Here is a 19,020-nt window from a genome sequence, read left to right as displayed (position 1 = left end):
TCAAGTAATGGGCCATGAGGGACTGGTTGAATAAGACACTTCTGCTTGTGCTTCAACCCAACGTTTGATTTAATACCGGCAAAAATATCTTAAAAAAAGATTCTCCTATTCTTTGCGATATACTGTAACTTTGTTCCTCTTCTAGCTACTCATCAGCGGAAAAGAAAATCCAGATTCTCTCGTTTCCTTTTAACAAAGAAAAGCTATTTGTAATGTCATGATATTCAACTCAGCTGTTATTAAGGTAATTTGTGTGTAGCTATTCGCTGTTCTTAATAAAAACGGAAGAGAGAAAGAATATGAAACCCTATCCAATGTCATCTTATTCCTCACAGTAGAAATACTCTGGGGTGAAGCATCCTTTTTTTTTTTTTTAATTTAAAATTAAATAAATTTGATATCTTTGCGGTGTAAGATTAAATAAACTATCGGTACTTATCTTGCAGATCCATTCAGTAACCAATAAATAAATAAAAGCATTTGTGATAGTGAAAATAAAGTGTTTTTCTTTTTAAATTTAAATAATTCAAAATGAAAATTCTATCTCCTAATGGTTAAAATCTATTTCATGCAATAAAATAAATAAAAATTAAAGGTGTACTTATTAATCTATTACTATTTAAAAAATAAAAAAGTAATTTATAATTGTATATTTTTATTTAATTAATCATTTAGTTTCCTTAACTTTCCTTAATGTTATATTAGTGGATCATGATCTAAGGGTGGTGGTGGTTAATCATTAGTCTAGACAATAGAAATAAAAGTAAACACCCTTTAATGATTGTTAAAATTATTAAGCATTATTTAATGTTAAATCTATTTCTACGAGCTCAGGTAGTTCTGATAGCTTATTCACCGACATGCACTAATTGCTATGAAAAGAAAGTACTATATTATATTGATTTATTAGATATTATTTTCGAAGCAGCTGAGCTGTCTGCGAGCACTTTGGTAGTGATTATGAATAATACCAAAGCCATAAAAATAATAGTTTTGACAAGGATTTACTGTCGCGCCATCTGCTGGCAAATATTAAAATTTTTCGCCCAAATATTATTTTTGTTGTGATATTAAATAATTATATGAAATATATTTTATGAAAAGTCAGAAATTCAGAAGTTTGCTTAAATATAATGTAGTTTTTCTAAAAGCACTGAAGTATTTCGGTTATTCAAATATTTTACATCTTTAAATATGATATTTTATTTTGAAATAAAAATAAACCATTAAGAAAAAAACATCAGCTTTACTGAAAAGTCAAACGAATTTTATTTTGTATTGTTATTCGCTAATAATAAAATATTTTTAATAAAATATTTTGGGTAATTTTCGGTAACTTTTGATTATATAACTTTTGATTATATATATATATATATATGATGTAGATATATGATATTTTGATTATATATGATGTAGATATTTTGTAGATAGATATATGATGTAGATAATCAATAATCGTGTCTTTCACAAGGAATATTAATACATCTAAACTAGCCATTTTAAGACTTTTTTTTTTTCAAAAATATGTAGGGATGCCGAGACGAGAAAGATGAATATCTCTGGAAATTTTCATCTCCAGAGGGCTTATTAAAAAGCAGATTTGGATTCCATATTTGATTCTGAGTTTTCAAACAGGTAATACTTTTTCAGAAATATCTAATAGTAATTATTTATATCTAATTAATGATACAGACTCAGGCTTAATATTCGATATTTAGAACAACTTTCAGAAAAGGCATTTTTGTAACTGATTTTTCATAACATAACGTATAAAGGTTTATATTATATCTGAAACTCAGCTTTTTAAATAGCAGAAAAATTAAAACGTTAAATATCACAAGAATTCAGAAATACATCGAACGTACTTATCTGAATCCAGTAAGTTGAATTCCTTGCAATAATCCCGAATTTTCTGCTTGTTGAGAGAAGAAATTGGAGGTTAGTACGAATTTCGTGAACAGTTAGGACATGACTATTCAAGTTACGGTGCATAATAGCTTAGGACGAATGCTTGGGGAGTGTTTATAAATTCCTTAGTCATGGGATCGAACAAGTGACAGATTAGATGAAAACCATGTCAATCCTCCCTGCTGTGACTTGGTTAGGAACAGCTAAGTTTATTTGTTTTATTGGTTGATATGAACAGTTAGCATGGATAGGTGACACTCTTTAAGTTGCTACATTGTAGATGCTCCACTTACAAGTTGCCACAAAATATGACGCGTAAGGCATGAAGATCAACTGTGTCTGTATACGGCTTTCTCTCTCTTGATACTTCATGGCGAACTTTTCACCTTTTTTGCTATACGAGAAGAATGTAAGCAAGGTATACATACTAAACTTTGGACAAGTGATAGCTTTTAAATTTATAACGAGGAACAACTTGGTCAGATTTCAGATCGACTTTAATCTCTTGTTAAACATCGGCATATCTTTTTTCCTCTTGTTTTGTAAACCTTGAAAATATGAATATTCTTGCAGGTCAGGGAGTATCTTGCAGAACAATCATAGTAACTAAAGACTGACATTGAAAGCGCCATTTAAAAAGATTATTTTGTTTGTTTAGATGTGAAAACAATCTCATAGCTAAATGTGGTCAAATCGAATACATAACAGGGTCATTTTTTTTAATTATTTTTGTAATTTCCAGTATGTAATAAATCGTTATTATTCATAACACTACCATATCACGTGAAATCTCAGGCTATCTGTAAATTACGAGAATGGGTTTAATTGTTTTAATTTTAAACATAACAGAAAAGGATACTAGACCAATACCTGGTATTATTCTTCTGTTGGCACTAATATTGGTAATTTCGATAAAAATTATTATATAAAAAAATATTATTTCAGTTATAAGAATTACAAACACAAAATGATTATGCTTTACTGCTGGAAATGTTATGTCAATTCTTCTAAAACATCTGACACCTTTGGTACAATAATATTCAGAATATTAGAGGAGGAAATTTAATGCAACTAATATGTATTAGAGTAAACATTAAATTATTTTTACACCTATTCCGATATGAAATATTTCTGTAATAAATTTCTCAACTTAACTTAATTGCTATTCGAAGTGATTCAAGAATTGAACACCCAGGGTAACGGATGGCAATGCTGCAGCCAATGAAGTTTTAACTGAGGCTCGACTATTGCCGTTACCCCGCCATGGCTAGAGCTTTTATCTCAATAACACCCCATCCACACATTTTCTTAATCAGATGAAGGGATAAAGAGTCAAGGACTCAGTCCATCTTCCAAAAAAAAAAAAAAATGTTATTCGAACCCCGTGTGGTGGTCGGGATAAGTATACCCCACTGTAGCCCAAGGAGGGTAACGGATGGCAATGCTGTAGCCAATGAAGTTCTAACTGAGGCTCGGTATTGCTGTTTCCCTCCTGCCGTGATCAGAGCTTATGGCTCTATATTACCCCATCCATACATTTTCTTCTACAGATAACGGGGAATATGAAAAGCATTCTTGCTTCACCCATCTAGCAAAAAAAAAAAAAAAAAAAAAACCGTAGCGGTCAGCAATGGCTGTTGGCTACGAGCAAGAATTTTCATTAGTAGATTATAGATTACATTGAAGTTTTTGCTGATAACAGATTTCAAGGCAATCTGTAATTAATTCATCGAATGACCTAATTTTACTTTTAGACTACATATCAGTAAACAAAAGACAGACAAGTTTTACGATCATAACTGGTTTATATATGTATTCTAAAATAAATACATATTCGATTGCCTTTCGCCTTGAGTACATTATCAACCTTTGTACAAATCGTGAACATTAATTTCATTTCACATTTCGTTCAAGGAATGTGTACTTTGAGGTGATAAAAGAACGTCTATCTAATGGCCTAATGAGAATCGCAATAAAAAGGCCTAATTCATGAGTGAAAAGCCATTAAAGAGAACAGGCCAATCCAATTTTCAGGTAATGGAGTGGTGACTACAAGTTATCAGCTTCCATTAATGACTGTATCATCTTCGCAGGGTTCATTGCTATTGTTTAAGATGTAATGGGTGTTCTTCTTCTTTTTTTTTTTTTCTTTCTTTGAAATGCCGACAGTTTGTTAAATGTTGTAGGTGCATTTCCAAAGTGAGTTAATTAACACAGAAATGATGAAAAATAAATAAATAAGGAAGCGTTGAGTAAATAGAAAGGGGGAAATGATGAAAGTCTTAGTTTTTAGGTACATTTCGGAATATGAGTAATGATTTATTACACTCTTGGTATCTGTCTGTCCGTACATATGAAACTAAGCTCTAAGTGACGTCATTGAAATGTAGGATTTTTATGGTAACCATATATATATTCACACACAGTACACACACACACACACGAGAGAGAGTATATTTTTACGATTATCTCCAATAATTTTCATACTTTTATGATTAATGTGATCAGTACCAGAAAACAGATAACATCGTGTAATATCGTTAACATATTATGATTTTCATACCAAAAGAGTAATTATTTACAATGATGTATGGTATAGTGAAACAATTTGTGTGTGTGTGTGTGTGTGCACACATCATATATATATATATTTTATAAATTCATGAATAAATATGGGTATAAATACTAAATTGGAACATGTATTAAGATTGATACATGTTCTCTGTTTATAGTAATAATTGTAGGAGTGTTGGACACATTAATTTGCAATAATTATTATGTGTTTTATGCTCCGGTACGATTAAAATTCTGTACAGCTCACTATCGTGTAGATAACGTTGATTAAAAGGTCACCTCAATCCTACACGGTTTTGACATCTTTAAAGTTGTTTTTGTTATAAATGAATGTATAGGTGTCAACATGAGAAACTGCTAGATATCGTAATGGCCATCACCTAATTACCCATTATTATTTGAAAACGAGAAAGATTGCTTGTTATACAGAAATTGTATTTGAAGTATAAGAAAAAAATATTGGAAAATAAATTTTTTAAGATTTTTTTCTTAATTGATTAAAATAAGACATGTATAACTAATAATAACATCAATAATATTACTAAATTTGCTTTTAAATTTAATATACATTATTAGTTTATGCTTGACTATCTTCACTTTATAGAATCTAGAGATAAAGAGTTAAATTGTGTTTGTTTAAATCTCAATGGGAAAAAAAAAAAACTCAAAACCAATATAACTTGCAATGTTGATCACATTGAACTTATGCACTTTGGAACTAAATTCATAAGGAAAGTTATTTGCAACATGCAGCATACGGATGACGTCAAAATACATTCAGGTGTGAAGTAGTTGAGGTCAAGGAAATATATATTCATATTCTAATATTGGCGTTTAAAACTTTGATCACCCCCCACCCCCATTTTTATTTAATTCACTTTAATTTATTTTTTTATTGACAAGGTTTGAAAGGTTTTAACATTTTCATGCCTTCAAAAGGTTTCTGTTAAAAAAATACTTTTCACTGATTAGAAATATTGGCGCTATTTTTAAGTGCATTTCGTTAAATATAATTATAACAACCCCGCTCTGGTTAGGTGAAATTTAATAAATTTGCAATTCTCTCAATCATTTACTAAACTTTGTCGAGCAGCTCAATTTTTTTATTTAAATCGGACCATTTTGATTCTGAAAATTAAGCAAAACAGTTCAGATTTTAGAGCACCGTATTACAAATGAGTAAATACAGTAAATAAACCAAATCAACAGTGAATAAGCAAAACCTGTTTAAATATCAATTGTTGCGATAACAAAATGACAACACCATACAAATAAGAATGAAGCCTCTCAATTGTTGGTGGAGTGAATTCATCCAATTGGGGCAATCGACAACAATGTAGTAGAATTTCACAACAATGATGTTTACTACCTTTAATAGAAGCCCAGATTCAGAATTAAAACAGGGAATATTGTTTTAATGGATACTCGTCCATTTTGCACTTTCATTATGCTTTCATTTCACTTTATAACAAATTAATAGATTCTCTCTTATTTCTATGATTATTATATTAGTAGAGAAAAATTCTCAGTATTTCCCCCCCCCCCTTCCCCGTTATTCATATACTCTATCTTCCGTGTATATGTGTGTGAAAAATTAGGAGTAAGTTTAGAAATTCTCAAACTCAATCTCCCCTATGGATCTCTCTCCCCCCATAATTCCCTGCAATGCTCGTCTAATATTCAGAGAACGCAGTCAAACGACCACCCCCCTGTTTAGCATTTCTATGGCGGGAGGGGAAAGGCGTAAGGCCGAGTTTACCAATCAGATTGGGAAATAACATTTCTCTGTTTAGTATGAAACACGGCGAGTCACGTGACATGACAAGGAGGGTGTAGAAACGCAGATGAAGGTGAAGGCACGATTTCTCTTCTGGCTAAACACAGAACTGACAAGTCAATATGAATGAAGGGGTTCTTTATTTGAGCGTCAGAAACGCATGCAGAATATGCAATACATTCTGACGAACTCGGTTACTGAACTTCTGAGTTTATGAATGCAGCAACCTAATAATATTCCAGCTTAGAATAAAAAAAAAAAAAAAAATATATATATATATATATATATATATATATATATATATATATATAGTGCTTTGTAGTTATATACATTTTTTGAACAAAAATAAAAATAATTACAAAATGAACTAAATAATACTATTACAATGTGTGACGATTTAAATGGTTAATATGAGGCTCAGAATGGGAGACAAAATGTTAGCAAAACAAGCATTTCTTGCCGTGATAGCAGGAAAAAGACCCAGTGGAGGACGAGATCAAAGTGGATTGATAAGGTAAAAAAGTGCCTTAAAAGACAAAAATATAAGATCTGATAATACTTAAATCTTGATAGATAACAGATTAATTTGGAGGGAAACTGTGGTAGGAATCCTGTACACCCCCCCCCCTTCCCGAGGATACTTATCAGAAATTTGATGACAATTTGATTATGATAAACGTATACTTACCCGTATGCATTTAAATAAATGTATACTATTAACTTAGCTATGAAAACTATGTATTTGTATATATGTATATGTGTATTCTTGGGCAGACACGAACTCTGCTCAAGAATATATATATTTAATATATGTAATTTCCAACAGCGGACATTGTTTGTCTGATTTATTATTTTTCAAGTTTTATATCAAATTGAAATCTTCTGGTATTTTGAAGTCATTGTTAGGCATAACAAAAAAAAAAAAAAAAAAAGTATTTCACTTTTTTCCGGTTCGTTTCCTTCTTATCGGTTCTCTTTCTCGATGTTATTTATTTCAGTTGATGAAAAAGCTCCACAAAATGATATTAAAAAAAACAGAGCAGTAAAAAACGATATAAATCGTAGTTAAAAATTAGTACAATCAGGATAAATAGTTGTTGCTCTTCTATTTTCTTTGATTAAAAGCAATGATTATCTAGGCGATCTTCACTTGGCTGCAATTGTTAGTTGCAACTATTGCTGGTTTTGCTAAAATGAGCAAGGAACCAACGAACGGTATAAAGAGAACTAATAAGAAACTTTTTTTTATTGTTGAATTCGGCCCAGCTAAAAAAAAATTGAATAAATAAATAAAACCAGTAGGTCAATAATCAAATGATTCCTGTGATTCGAGAAAGAAAGAGAGAGAGAGAGAGAGAGAGAGTAATCCTAGAGTAGAGGACAAGCTATGTGTGTGAAAATCCTACAATATATATTTTTCACTAGGCATATATTTAAAGCGAATGTGGACTGCAAGACTACTGTGCAGTCTTAGTTCGTATTAGCATAAAGTATAAGTAGCTCAAGGTTATAACGGTTATATTACTAACGTTAGACTCAAATATTATTTCTCGTTCAGTAACATGTATGTAAATAGACTGAAAATATATCACAGTAAAATACTTTTTTTGTTTTTTTAGAAATTTCCCAGATCTCCGTTATTTCACCTCGCAGTTAGTTTCCGCAAGAAACTGTGAGAAAAAAAGCGAGACAGAATTGAACCAGCGAGAAGAGGACATGGTGCAAGTCACCTAGAGCGTAAGTCTTCAGAAACGACAAGGAATTGCAATTTTGGACAAAGTATCTGCAGATTTCTTGCTCAAATTTTTATCCAGCTTTAGCCCAGGTGTAAGATAGGTTCAATCCTTCGTGGTAAGATTTACAATAATAATAATAATAATAAAAACTCTGCTAATCTGTGGCAGACACTGATTACCATTCAGTTTTATTTTTATGTTTATTTATTTTAAAACTAATCAGTGGAAGTTTTCATAACTAATATTATTATTATAACTGAAATGTCCATTATAATACTAACTGTATAGGATTAAAGTGAGTATTGAAGACTTCTCAATCTTTTGAATTGATTAAAGATTGGAGGAATAAATAAATCTTTAATTTTTCATTGCTGTAAGTTAGTTTTAAAAATGCAGATAATATAAGATAGTTGAAAACTGAAGTTGAAGAAATGAAGTCAGATTCATCAATAACAAATATAATACAAAGAAAACAAACAAGAAACAAAAGAATTGCAAAATAGTTATTTTCAATTTATTCTCAAGTAAGCATCATTCTCTGGGATATGAAGAGGGTGTTAACACTGAACTCCAAGAAATGAACCGATATATGAAGTGATCGACACTTTTGAGTTTCCCAAACAGTCATGTGCAGTTCAACTATTTTTGCTGAGCCACACCAAAGGAATATCATTAGATAACTATTATTGAATGTGAATATCTGAATCTCTTATAACATTCATCAGAAAAACTGATCAAAATCAAATCCTACGCGAATCAGTTCATGTTGAAAACAGGACTTTTCTTAGCACAAAAGTTATTTCGTTTCCTATAATTCAGCGTTATCTTAAGATCACTTAACTGAAGTTTATCCTCCCCCCCCCCCAGTGAAGTTAACATAAAAAAAAAAGTAAGGAAATAGGAAATAAATGCAGACCATAAACACAACAGTTGAATCTGAAGCCGTTTTTTGCTATTAAAATATGTAAATATATTTTAGTTTTTTTTATTTATTTATTTATTCTGCCACTAAAATGGCTCGTTTGAAAGGACTCGACAAAGTTTAATCGAAATCTTAAATCCCAAATTTTATTAACTTACATCTAACGAGAGCAGAGGTGTTGTAATATCAAATTACGACACGTTTTTCTCGTCGTCCCCCTTCCAATGGTTCGATGGAAACAAATATTGAGATAGCTTGCCAATTTTCTGCAAAGTTTCCAAATACCAAATTTCGTTAAAATCTGTCAAGCTAAAGTCCAGTTGCATATACATTTGTGGAAACGAATCTAATAAGTGCTTCATATGCTCTATAATACAAAAACGTAGTTGTAGGTGACACCAACAAAATTACCCAGCGCTATCTATCGTTCAAATGAAGAACTATTATAAACTTTCCACTTGGGAGCACGATTATAAATAAACTATTGCGAAATTCAGTAAAATTACAATCAAAAGGTAATAAATAAGAAAGACAGAAAAATAAATGAAACAGAATTGATAATGGATTTCTTTTAGTCGCTTCGGTAAGTATTCATAGACCGTAGATGTCTAAATTAAACATTGAGCACGTAGGCAGAATTCATTCACCGTATCGGCTATCTCCTCTAATATTTCATTAAGCAGTCTGTGGGATGTTTCCTACACGTTTCCTTTCTCCCGGTTAAAATATGGACAGTGGACGAAATACAATACAATAAAAAATATTCGCGTGAATAAGACATCCACACCACCATCTCCAGTCATTCATTATCTGACATTATACCAAGATGAATCGCTAACAATGACATTTTGAAATATGGTTAATGGCCTTACCAAAGTCAAGAAGTCCGGCTAATTTGGCATGCTGATAGCGTAGAAACGATTAAGCATTTGCAAAATGTTGTGACTTGCATACACAGTAACAGCTAGATATATATGCCATTGTTAGTGAAGCTGTAGTGGTATGGGACTAATAACAGCCGTGCTCAGTTAAACATAGATGTCATTTGCATTAATGATATTGTTGGTGAGCCTTAGATTTATTAATGCAACTAAAATACACTCTGTTCATTGGAAACTTGTTGAATTTTGTTAATAAGCAAACTTTCTAATTGGATGCCTTAGTAGAGAAAGACTTATTAGCTTGTTTGGTGACAAACATATAATTAATTAACATATATTGATATAAAATTATTATTATAATAATGTGTAATTAAAAATCAAACTATATTATGTTTATAATAAATATTTAATGAAAATATTACAATTACAGCTTTATTTCATTCCTAATCCTTTTGCGAATAAACAACTTAATATTATAGTATTCAACACAAAATACGAGGCTCATCTTCTTGAATGGCAGTCAGTCTCAAGTAGAGTAATGTGGGCAAATATGAGAATGGGGAACTGGACAATGAGACTTATTTGTGCCTCTGGTCCCACAGAAGGTTCTACTAAGGTAGAAGTGGAGGAATTTTTTGAGGCTTTAGAAAAAGCAACTGACACAATGAAAAAGGAAAAGTTGGTCCTTGTTGGGGATCTAAATAGTAGAGTAGGAAATGATTGTGAGACATACAAAAATATTTTGGGAAAATTTGGAGAAAAGAGCAAAGCTAATAATAATGGCAAATATCTGTTGGATTTCTGCTCAGGACATGGACTGGTTATTACTAACACCATGTTCCAACATAAAAATGTGCACAAATTCACATGGAGAGAAGAGGCTAGGAATAAGAAAAGTCTCATTGACTATGTTATTGTTGATAGTGATGTTTTCTCCCTGGTGCAGGACACCAGAGTGTACAGAGGATTTGAAATTGGAAGTGATCACTATTTAGTCTTGAGCAGGATAAAATTGAATTTCATATTGAAAAGAATAACATGTAAGAAAGTTTTAAAGCGAATAAAAGTTGAGCAGCTCTCAGATGTGAACTGTAGACTAAAATACAGAAATATTATTGAAAAGAAAATGAAAGAGTTTGAGAACAGGAATCAAACCTTGGAGATTCAGTGGCAAACTCTGAAGGAAACATTGATTGATTCTGCCAGGGAGTCATGTGGTGAGGTTGTGTGCAAGGATAAAAAAATCAGAACTCCCTGGTGGACACAGGAAGTTAAAGAGGCAGTGAAGGAAAAGAAGAAAGCATATCAAAAGTTCCTGGCAAATAAGTCAGCTTTTACTCTGACAGAATACAGAGACAAATGTAAGAAAGCTAAACAGCGTGTAAAACTAGCTAAACAAAAGTCATGGGAGGACTTTGGCAAGAATATAGAAAATAAATATCAAGAAGGTGGCAAAATATTCTGGAGGTTGTTGAAGAAGCTTAGGAATGGAGGAAAGAGTGCTGTAAAAGGAATTAGAGATGATAAAGGTGAAATGAAAACAGGAGAAAAAGATATCCTTGAAGTATGGAGTAATTACTTTGAAAAACTGCTAAATGAAACAAGCAGTGATGACAGCACAGTGATAAAAAACACTGACCAGGCATGCAGTCAGGAATACATATCCATACTTGAAGTAGAAAAAGCCATCAAAGGCTTGAAATGTGGAAAGGCAGCAGGAGTAGATGATATTCGACCAGAAATGCTGAAGTATCGTGGTATAAGAGTCTTACAGTGGCTGCACTGCATAGTTCAGAAAGCCTGGACAGAGGGACGAATTCCCGATGATTGGAGTAGAGCTCTCATAGTACCCATATATAAAAAGGGAAATAAAACTGAATGTGAGAATTACAGAGGTATTTCCCTACTGAGTGTTCCTGGCAAGATCTATGCAAGTATACTTGAGAAACGGTTGAGAAGAATTGTGGAAGAAAAGCTTGGTGAAGAACAAGCTGGATTCAGGCCAAATAGAGGCTGTCAGGATCAGATCTTCACTTTACGACAAATAGTCGAGAAAGCATGGGAATATAACAAAGATCTGTATTTAAGTTTTGTCGATTTGGAAAAGGCATATGACAAGGTGCCAAGAGAGAAGCTATTCAATACGTTGCAGTTATATGGTGTCAATGGGGCATTATATCAAGCAATACTTAGTCTTTATTTGAGTTGTGAGTCAGCAGTTAGAATTGAAGGAAGTACAGGAAGATGGTTTAATGTTAAATCTGGTGTGAGACAAGGATGTACATTATCCCCTCTGTTATTCATTATCTATATGGATCACATTATGAAGGAATGTGGTATTAAACCTGATATCAAAATTGGAGATGTTAATGTCAGCTCTTTGCTTTATGCGGATGATGTTATACTTCTAAATAAATCCGCTACAAATCTGCAAGATTCTCTGACTAAATTGAATAGCTGTTGTAATAGATATGGTATGAAGGTCAGCAATAAAAAGACAAAGACGATGAAAATAGGCAGAATCATTGAAAATGTCAACTGTGTTGTGAATGGAGAACCTGTGGAACAAGTAAAACATTTCAGCTACTTAGGCACAATTTTTACTGAAGATGGTAAACTAAATATAGAAATAGACAACAGAATCAGCAAAGCTGGTATCGTGGGAAGTCAGTTGAATAAATTCATATGGAATAAGAAAGAAATTAGTCGGAACACTAAATTAGCTGTATACAAGACTGTGTTCAAACCAATTTTAACTTATGGATCTGAGAGCTGTGTCAGAAGTAAAACACTTGACCAAAGACTAGAGACTGCAGATATGAGAGTTATGAGAAAGATTAGAGGCGTGAACAGATGGCATCAATGGCAATATCATGTTAAAAATGAGGATATTAGGAAAGAACTTGACATTGTCAGCATCCAGGAATACGTTAGCAGAGCTAATCTCAGATGGTATGGTCACTTAAATAGAATGGGAGAGGAAAGATTAGCAAAACAAGTGTTCTCTGCCAGGTTGGCAGGAAAACGACCCAGAGGAAGACCAAGATATAGGTGGATTGATACGGTACAAAGTGCCTTAGACGATAGAAATATAAGATCTGATAATGTTGGAGTCTTGACAAGTAACAGACTGATTTGGAGGAAAATTGTAGATAGGAAGTTAGTAATTATGTAATTTTTTCATGTAGTACTTTCATATCCTGTACACCCCTTGAGGGTACATGGCAGGAATTTGATGATGATGATGATGATGATATTTTGATATTAAACATTTAATTTTTACCCGTGTAGTGGCCGGGATAAGAATAGCCCCCAATGTAGCTCATGCATGTCGTACGAGGCGACTAAAATGGGTACCCTTGGAGGGCAATGGATGGCAATGCTGTAGCCAATGAAGTTCTAACTGAGGCTCGGCTATTGCTGTTACCCTCCTGCCATGATCAGAGCGTTAATAGCTCAATAACACCTTATCCTTACATTGTCTTCTACAGATAATGGGGAAAATAAAAAGCATTCTTGCTTCGCTCCTTTAAGCCAGTCCTTATAAGGACTAAGATTTAATTTATATCGTATTCAGAATAATTTTAATAGATTTTTCGGCACTTTCGTAGTACAATAGAAAGGATAAAAGTAAGGAAAGACCTGGATTCGAACGCCTATAGTCGAAAGGAACATATACAGACTTTTCAACTGAAAGGTAAGTTAGATTATTCCAAACGCAAGTGACAGAGATTCTTCGCAGCAAAATAGACAAACCAAAAGAAAACACACACTATTAGAGACATGATATCCAGTCTTCATGATCCTATATTCTAATCCATGAACTCATCCTCAAGTTACCATTAAGCCTCTAACTATGAATTAATATGACTAATTTACATTGTAGTATTGTATTTATACATCACTGGATCATTATATGTACATTACTTTGTACAAAATGTGAATGTATTTTGAATTGCAGTTTTTGTGTTTTGCCTGGTTGTATTTGGTTAGGTTATAGTGTAGGAAACAAGCCACAATATGCGTGTTTTACGTATCTTTGCAGTTCGCTTATATAACGAAATAAATTCAGAAGTTGATAGAGAACAACATTGGCCATCTAAGTGGAACGAGTATTAAAACAAGAAAGTATCTTTAATTGTGACCATAGTATAACTATTTTACGTTTAAAAGATGTAAAATAGTTATTACATAAAATAGACTATTCTTCTGAATAAAAAAATAATGGAAATTATATTAAAGTATGCTGTTTCTTCTTTACAATTTTTTTTAGCCTCTAAACAATAATTATTGATATAGTTATAGCAACACCCTTAAATTTATATCGTAAGAAATCATTAAAATACATCTGAACAAGTTAAATTTATCACCAAAACTCACTTCCAGAATCTTCCGTTTTCATAAAGGTTTGTGCAGCAGATAGCCACAAAATTAGCTGCGGTAACAGAACATTGAGAGGAATATTTCAGATTACTTCCTACTAGTAATTAAGTTACAGTAACTGGGATGGTGATTAGTAGTAAATTTTAGTTGCCTCATTTTCGTTCCTGTTACTAAAACGTACGCAACGGAAAGGCAACACAATTAGGACCACAGCCACAACAGCATCTCTCTCACGTGTGTATCCTGTTATTGCAAGTATGATAAATCTCGTCACATGCTGCTGTACATTCCAGAAAGTGGTTCGGTTTAATTGTTTTTAAATGGAATTTCGGTGGCATTGAATAATGAATCATAAAATGCCACATCTGGTTCTCTAATTTGTTGTGTTATTTGCCAGAGAGAGGGAGAGAGAGAGAGAGAATCACTGGGAAAGCAACAATAACGAACAGGAATCTAAATTAGACACATCTTGACCATTCTTTTCCTAGCATTCAGTGGTTTAATTTCTATCAGATTATAATTTTGACATCGTCAATAAGACTTTATAAAACTCTATGGTGAAATTTTTTTTATGCTGCAAATGAAGGCAAACTAGCCGTAGAACATATGCAGTTGTCAGACATAACACATTGGCTTCGCACCCTTTCAGTCATAACAATACCAGTATCATGCACACAAACAATTCCTGTATATTTGTCAATGCTATAATCCCCTGCAGTTCAAAAAGAACATCAGTAGGTTCCTTCAAATGTGTCACCACCAAGCTTGCATACAGCAACAACATGCATATCAGTACTGCAACTTATTTTGTATCTATATGAAATTATTACCGAAACATTAAAAAAAGAACACACACATTGTGTGCCTCTGATGATATTCGCATATCATCAACTATAAAACACTGTACTGTACAATTCAGATTCTAGTTTATGGAAATTTTCGGAAAATACTTACAAATTTTAAGATTTTGCAGGCATTTCTAATTATAAGTTCTCTTCACTTCCCAGTTCTCTTGATATCCAAATACATTTAGTACATCAGGACAAAATCTACTCTGGCTCAGAGCTGAGATTTCATATGTATCAATAAGGTACTTTATTGATACATAATGAAGGGGCTTGAGTAATAATATATAATGTCATACAGAAGCTCTTATGATTTCAGAGAATCCTACCTTCATTCTGTATAGTGAGTATTTTATAAACTAAGAAACAAATTATGAAGACTTACCTTATTATTTATGATATACTTATCCCCATTTTTGATATTTTGTGACATGGCATGGTACTAACCTGAACTCTTTAATCTTTCAAAACTTTATTTATTTATTAGTTTTACGAAAAAGGCATATAGGGGTTAAAGAGTTCATAAAAATGTTTTTTCATTGTTGTAGTTTTGACAGTTGTCATCCTCTGACATTCCAACAAAACATGTATCGACAATTCAACAAAGCATATCCAAGTACGAATACAAATGCAAACCAGCCAATGGTTGATGCAAGAGTTTCTGCCTAATGTCACAACAATACACACCCGGTGTGTGTATAAATCAAGGTCAGACTGTTCTATGTTTAGCTAAACACTTCATGGCAGAGGCTGCTTTTCACGTATAGGAAAGAACACTTTGCCCTAATAGTGTAAAAGGTTTAATATTACTATACCATTAATAAAGATTACAAAACTCTGCGATGGCAGCAAGTATGCGAAAGAACATACACAGTCATCTGATTATTATTATTATTATTATTATTATTATTATTATTATTAGCCCGGTATTTTTTTTTTTTAAATCGGTACTCTAATTGACAAATGATATCATGATGAAAATGCCTTGTGTGTAGGAAACAAAAGAGAAATTTAACAGTAATATGTATAGGTACCTTAGGCTTAGTACTTCTTTATTACTAGGTAAAACTAGTTTTTATTTATTTATTGTCAACGCGAACAGTCATCTCCCCCGTCAGGAATACTGGTTTATGACTGTTTATTATTAGCCAACCAACTAAGGCTATGATTTTATACTCATGTGTCCAGGAATTAATAATAATAACACAATTTGCTATTTCGCACCATTCTTATGAGACTAGCTGGTTCACTTTCAAATCACAGGTCTTATTTATATTCCTCCCAATTCGAATCCAGATCTTTCTATCAAAGAGAACGTGTAGTTCTTCAAGAAGTTCACTTATGTATATTAAAGACATGAACCGATTAGATTATTGAAATTTGCATGGCTTTTGAATGATTTTTAACTCAAGATTCATGGCTCAGTTATGAAAGAATTCAAAATATTATTTGTTTGTTTTTACCGAACGCAAATGACTGTGCATGTTATTATTGATAACTTTGAGGAGGAAAGAGAGAGAGAGAGAGAGAGAGAGAGAGAGAGAGAGAGAGAGAGAGAGAGAGAGAGAGAGAGAAGAGACACGAATTATCTGTAGTGTCTTTTCTATTTAGAGCTTTCTCTTTGGTCTACAAAGGGTCAGCTTCTAGTTTATAGCAATAAACCAGAATAAAATCACTCCATTAAGTTGTAATTTTGCACAGAAATAAAACCCACCATCGGTATTAACTTGATATCTGTAAAAATTCAATATTATTTGTTTATTAGACGGATAATTCTTTTGTGTAAACAAACATCTTTAGTAATCTATTCCTGGTTCTTATACATCCGAAATACATTTTCTGGAATAGTCATCCTCAAAGGACTCTTATAAGAAAGACACAACGCTTCAATCAGATAGAAGTCTGGAAGAACCAAGCAAAGAAAAAGAAACTTTAAATATTAAACGAATAAATGAACACATGCACTCAAATTTTATTTCAATTTCTGGTTATTACTACCAGTTATGGTACTGTAATAGTAGCGTGATATATGCTACTATGGATATATGCTACTACTGAGGATAGTATGAAGCATCCTCAAACTATGGAAATGACAAGAAACTAAAAAGACGCTTTTTAACCCGGGTTCGGTTGTGTTCTTATTAAAGAAATGCTAAGCCGGGTTTTTTTTTTTTTTTTTGAATTAATCGTACCTACTCAAAATGTGCCTCCTCTAGTTTCATAGAGTGAGATGGTCAACAAGGATGTATTTCACGATATTTAAGAAGATAATAACATAAGAAAGATAAAGAAGATAAAGACAATGTGTTCGCATGAATTCTATGTTGCTCACAACATGCAAATATCAGAAAAGGAAATAAAAAAAGAAAAGCAAAACAAACGCAAAATGAATTATTATGTAACAACTAATTAATCTCTGTGATTTCTGATAATATTTATTTAGGTTGAATTTTTTTCTTGACAATTATTCATAAGACTATTACACTTTTTTTATATATAATCTTTGTCAAGTAGCTTTATTTTATCCTCCTACATGTTTCGCCAATTTTTTCAGACATTTCAGGCCTTTCATGCCACTTTGCCTCTACTAACCACCACATTGAGTGGGATAAGAGCCTTATGCCATACATAGAAGATAACTACCATTCAAGAACCTTTAAAGAAGCAGCTACAGTCGCCCGTAAAACTGAAAACCTAAACAAGAATCAAGGTCTAATTTTACCAGAAATTTGGAAAACTTTTATCAGATCATTAAACATCAAAGAAATGAACTTTCATAACAATTACGTCATGAACCATAACGAATAAGTCACGTTAACGAGACATGCACATTGTCACGCATAATACCAATTTTTTGTATGAATTAGAACCATCAGTTATAACCTAGTCTGTAACCTTCATTTTAGCTTACTAGTTTGTATTCCCTGAGGATGCCAATAGAAAAAATTGGCGAAACATGTAGGAGGATAAAATAAAGCTACTTGACAAAGATTATATATAAAAAAAGTGTAATAATATTTATTTACGTTACACGTGACCACTTAGTAGTCTGTATTCCAGATCATGACATTATTATTATTATTTCTGTTTTTAAAGCACTGATGTATTTTATATCCCATTAAACCTTGTTTTCTATCACTTTTTATTGATATAGAATAGAGGTAGTACTATTAAAAGATCATCTCCAACCTAAATCTATTGGCTTTGTATAGCGTAAAATTCCACACACACACACACACACACACACACACACACACACACGTATTGTAAAGAGAGAGATTGTATTTAAGACGATGTGGAGATGTACAGAAGAGGTATAGAAATCTAAAATGATTAGAATAATTAATACCGTGCATACTTAATGTACTTTATTTTTTATTACAAAATAACATTTTGAATATTCGTTTTGTTTGACTGTATTTAATCATTTTGCATCCTCCACTCTAGGTTTGTCTAGAAAGGAAGTTTTAAAAGATTAAAAAAAAATGTGATTCCAAACTGAATATTTCTGTTTGCTAAAGGGCTCCTAAAATCTACAGAATGAGTCTTAAAAGGTAAGCAAGTCAGTTTATTAAAACCACAAAAGGAAACATTACATAAAAGTATTATCAGGAAAAATAACATTTAGGATACGAAAGTGAATTTTGATAATTAGACTCGAAATATTTAGTATAATGATTACCCGTGATTTTGTGTATGTGTATTTGTATAAAATCATCATGACAATTTTGTAAATTGTTCTGATTATTTTAGTTTGTGTAACCTGTGCAGTATTATTTATAAGGTTCGAAAGATCAATGCCAGTGTGAATGTCAAACAAAACAATGAACTAGGAGCAAGTAAAACCATTGGCTCACTCTCATCAGTAGTTCTGAAACACAGAATGTTTATCATGCAGTACAGGTATCATGCAGTCATTTAGACACAATACTGAGTCATCATGATTTGCAGTAATAATTTTAGATAATAACAACGTATTAGAACGCTACCAACC

At 32.2% G+C, this 19,020-nt stretch overlaps 1 protein-coding gene and 1 long non-coding RNA gene across 2 annotated transcripts in view; one reads left to right on the top strand and one right to left on the bottom strand.

The window, feature by feature from the left end:
• Positions 1-15,452, bottom strand: part of LOC150099008 (uncharacterized) — a 105,800-nt gene extending 90,348 nt beyond the window's left edge. The window contains exon 1 of the mRNA XM_090405870.1: positions 15,412-15,452. The gene's annotated coding sequence lies outside the window, so the exon portion shown is untranslated. The remainder of the gene's footprint in view (positions 1-15,411) is intronic.
• LOC150099007 (uncharacterized) overlaps positions 1,531-19,020 on the top strand; it is a 53,186-nt gene continuing 35,696 nt past the window's right edge. The window contains exons 1-3 of the long non-coding RNA XR_016549550.1: positions 1,531-1,635; positions 7,879-8,110; positions 18,474-18,580. This is a non-coding gene — a long non-coding RNA (uncharacterized LOC150099007). The remainder of the gene's footprint in view (positions 1,636-7,878; positions 8,111-18,473; positions 18,581-19,020) is intronic.

This window comes from Typopeltis vanoorti, chromosome 15 (genome assembly GCF_054136105.1).
Source record: "Typopeltis vanoorti isolate ZY-2024b chromosome 15, IOZ_Tvanoo_1.0, whole genome shotgun sequence".
In the NCBI taxonomy this organism is placed as follows: domain Eukaryota; kingdom Metazoa; phylum Arthropoda; class Arachnida; order Uropygi; family Thelyphonidae; genus Typopeltis; species Typopeltis vanoorti.
This window is presented reverse-complemented; position numbering and strand designations above follow the sequence as displayed.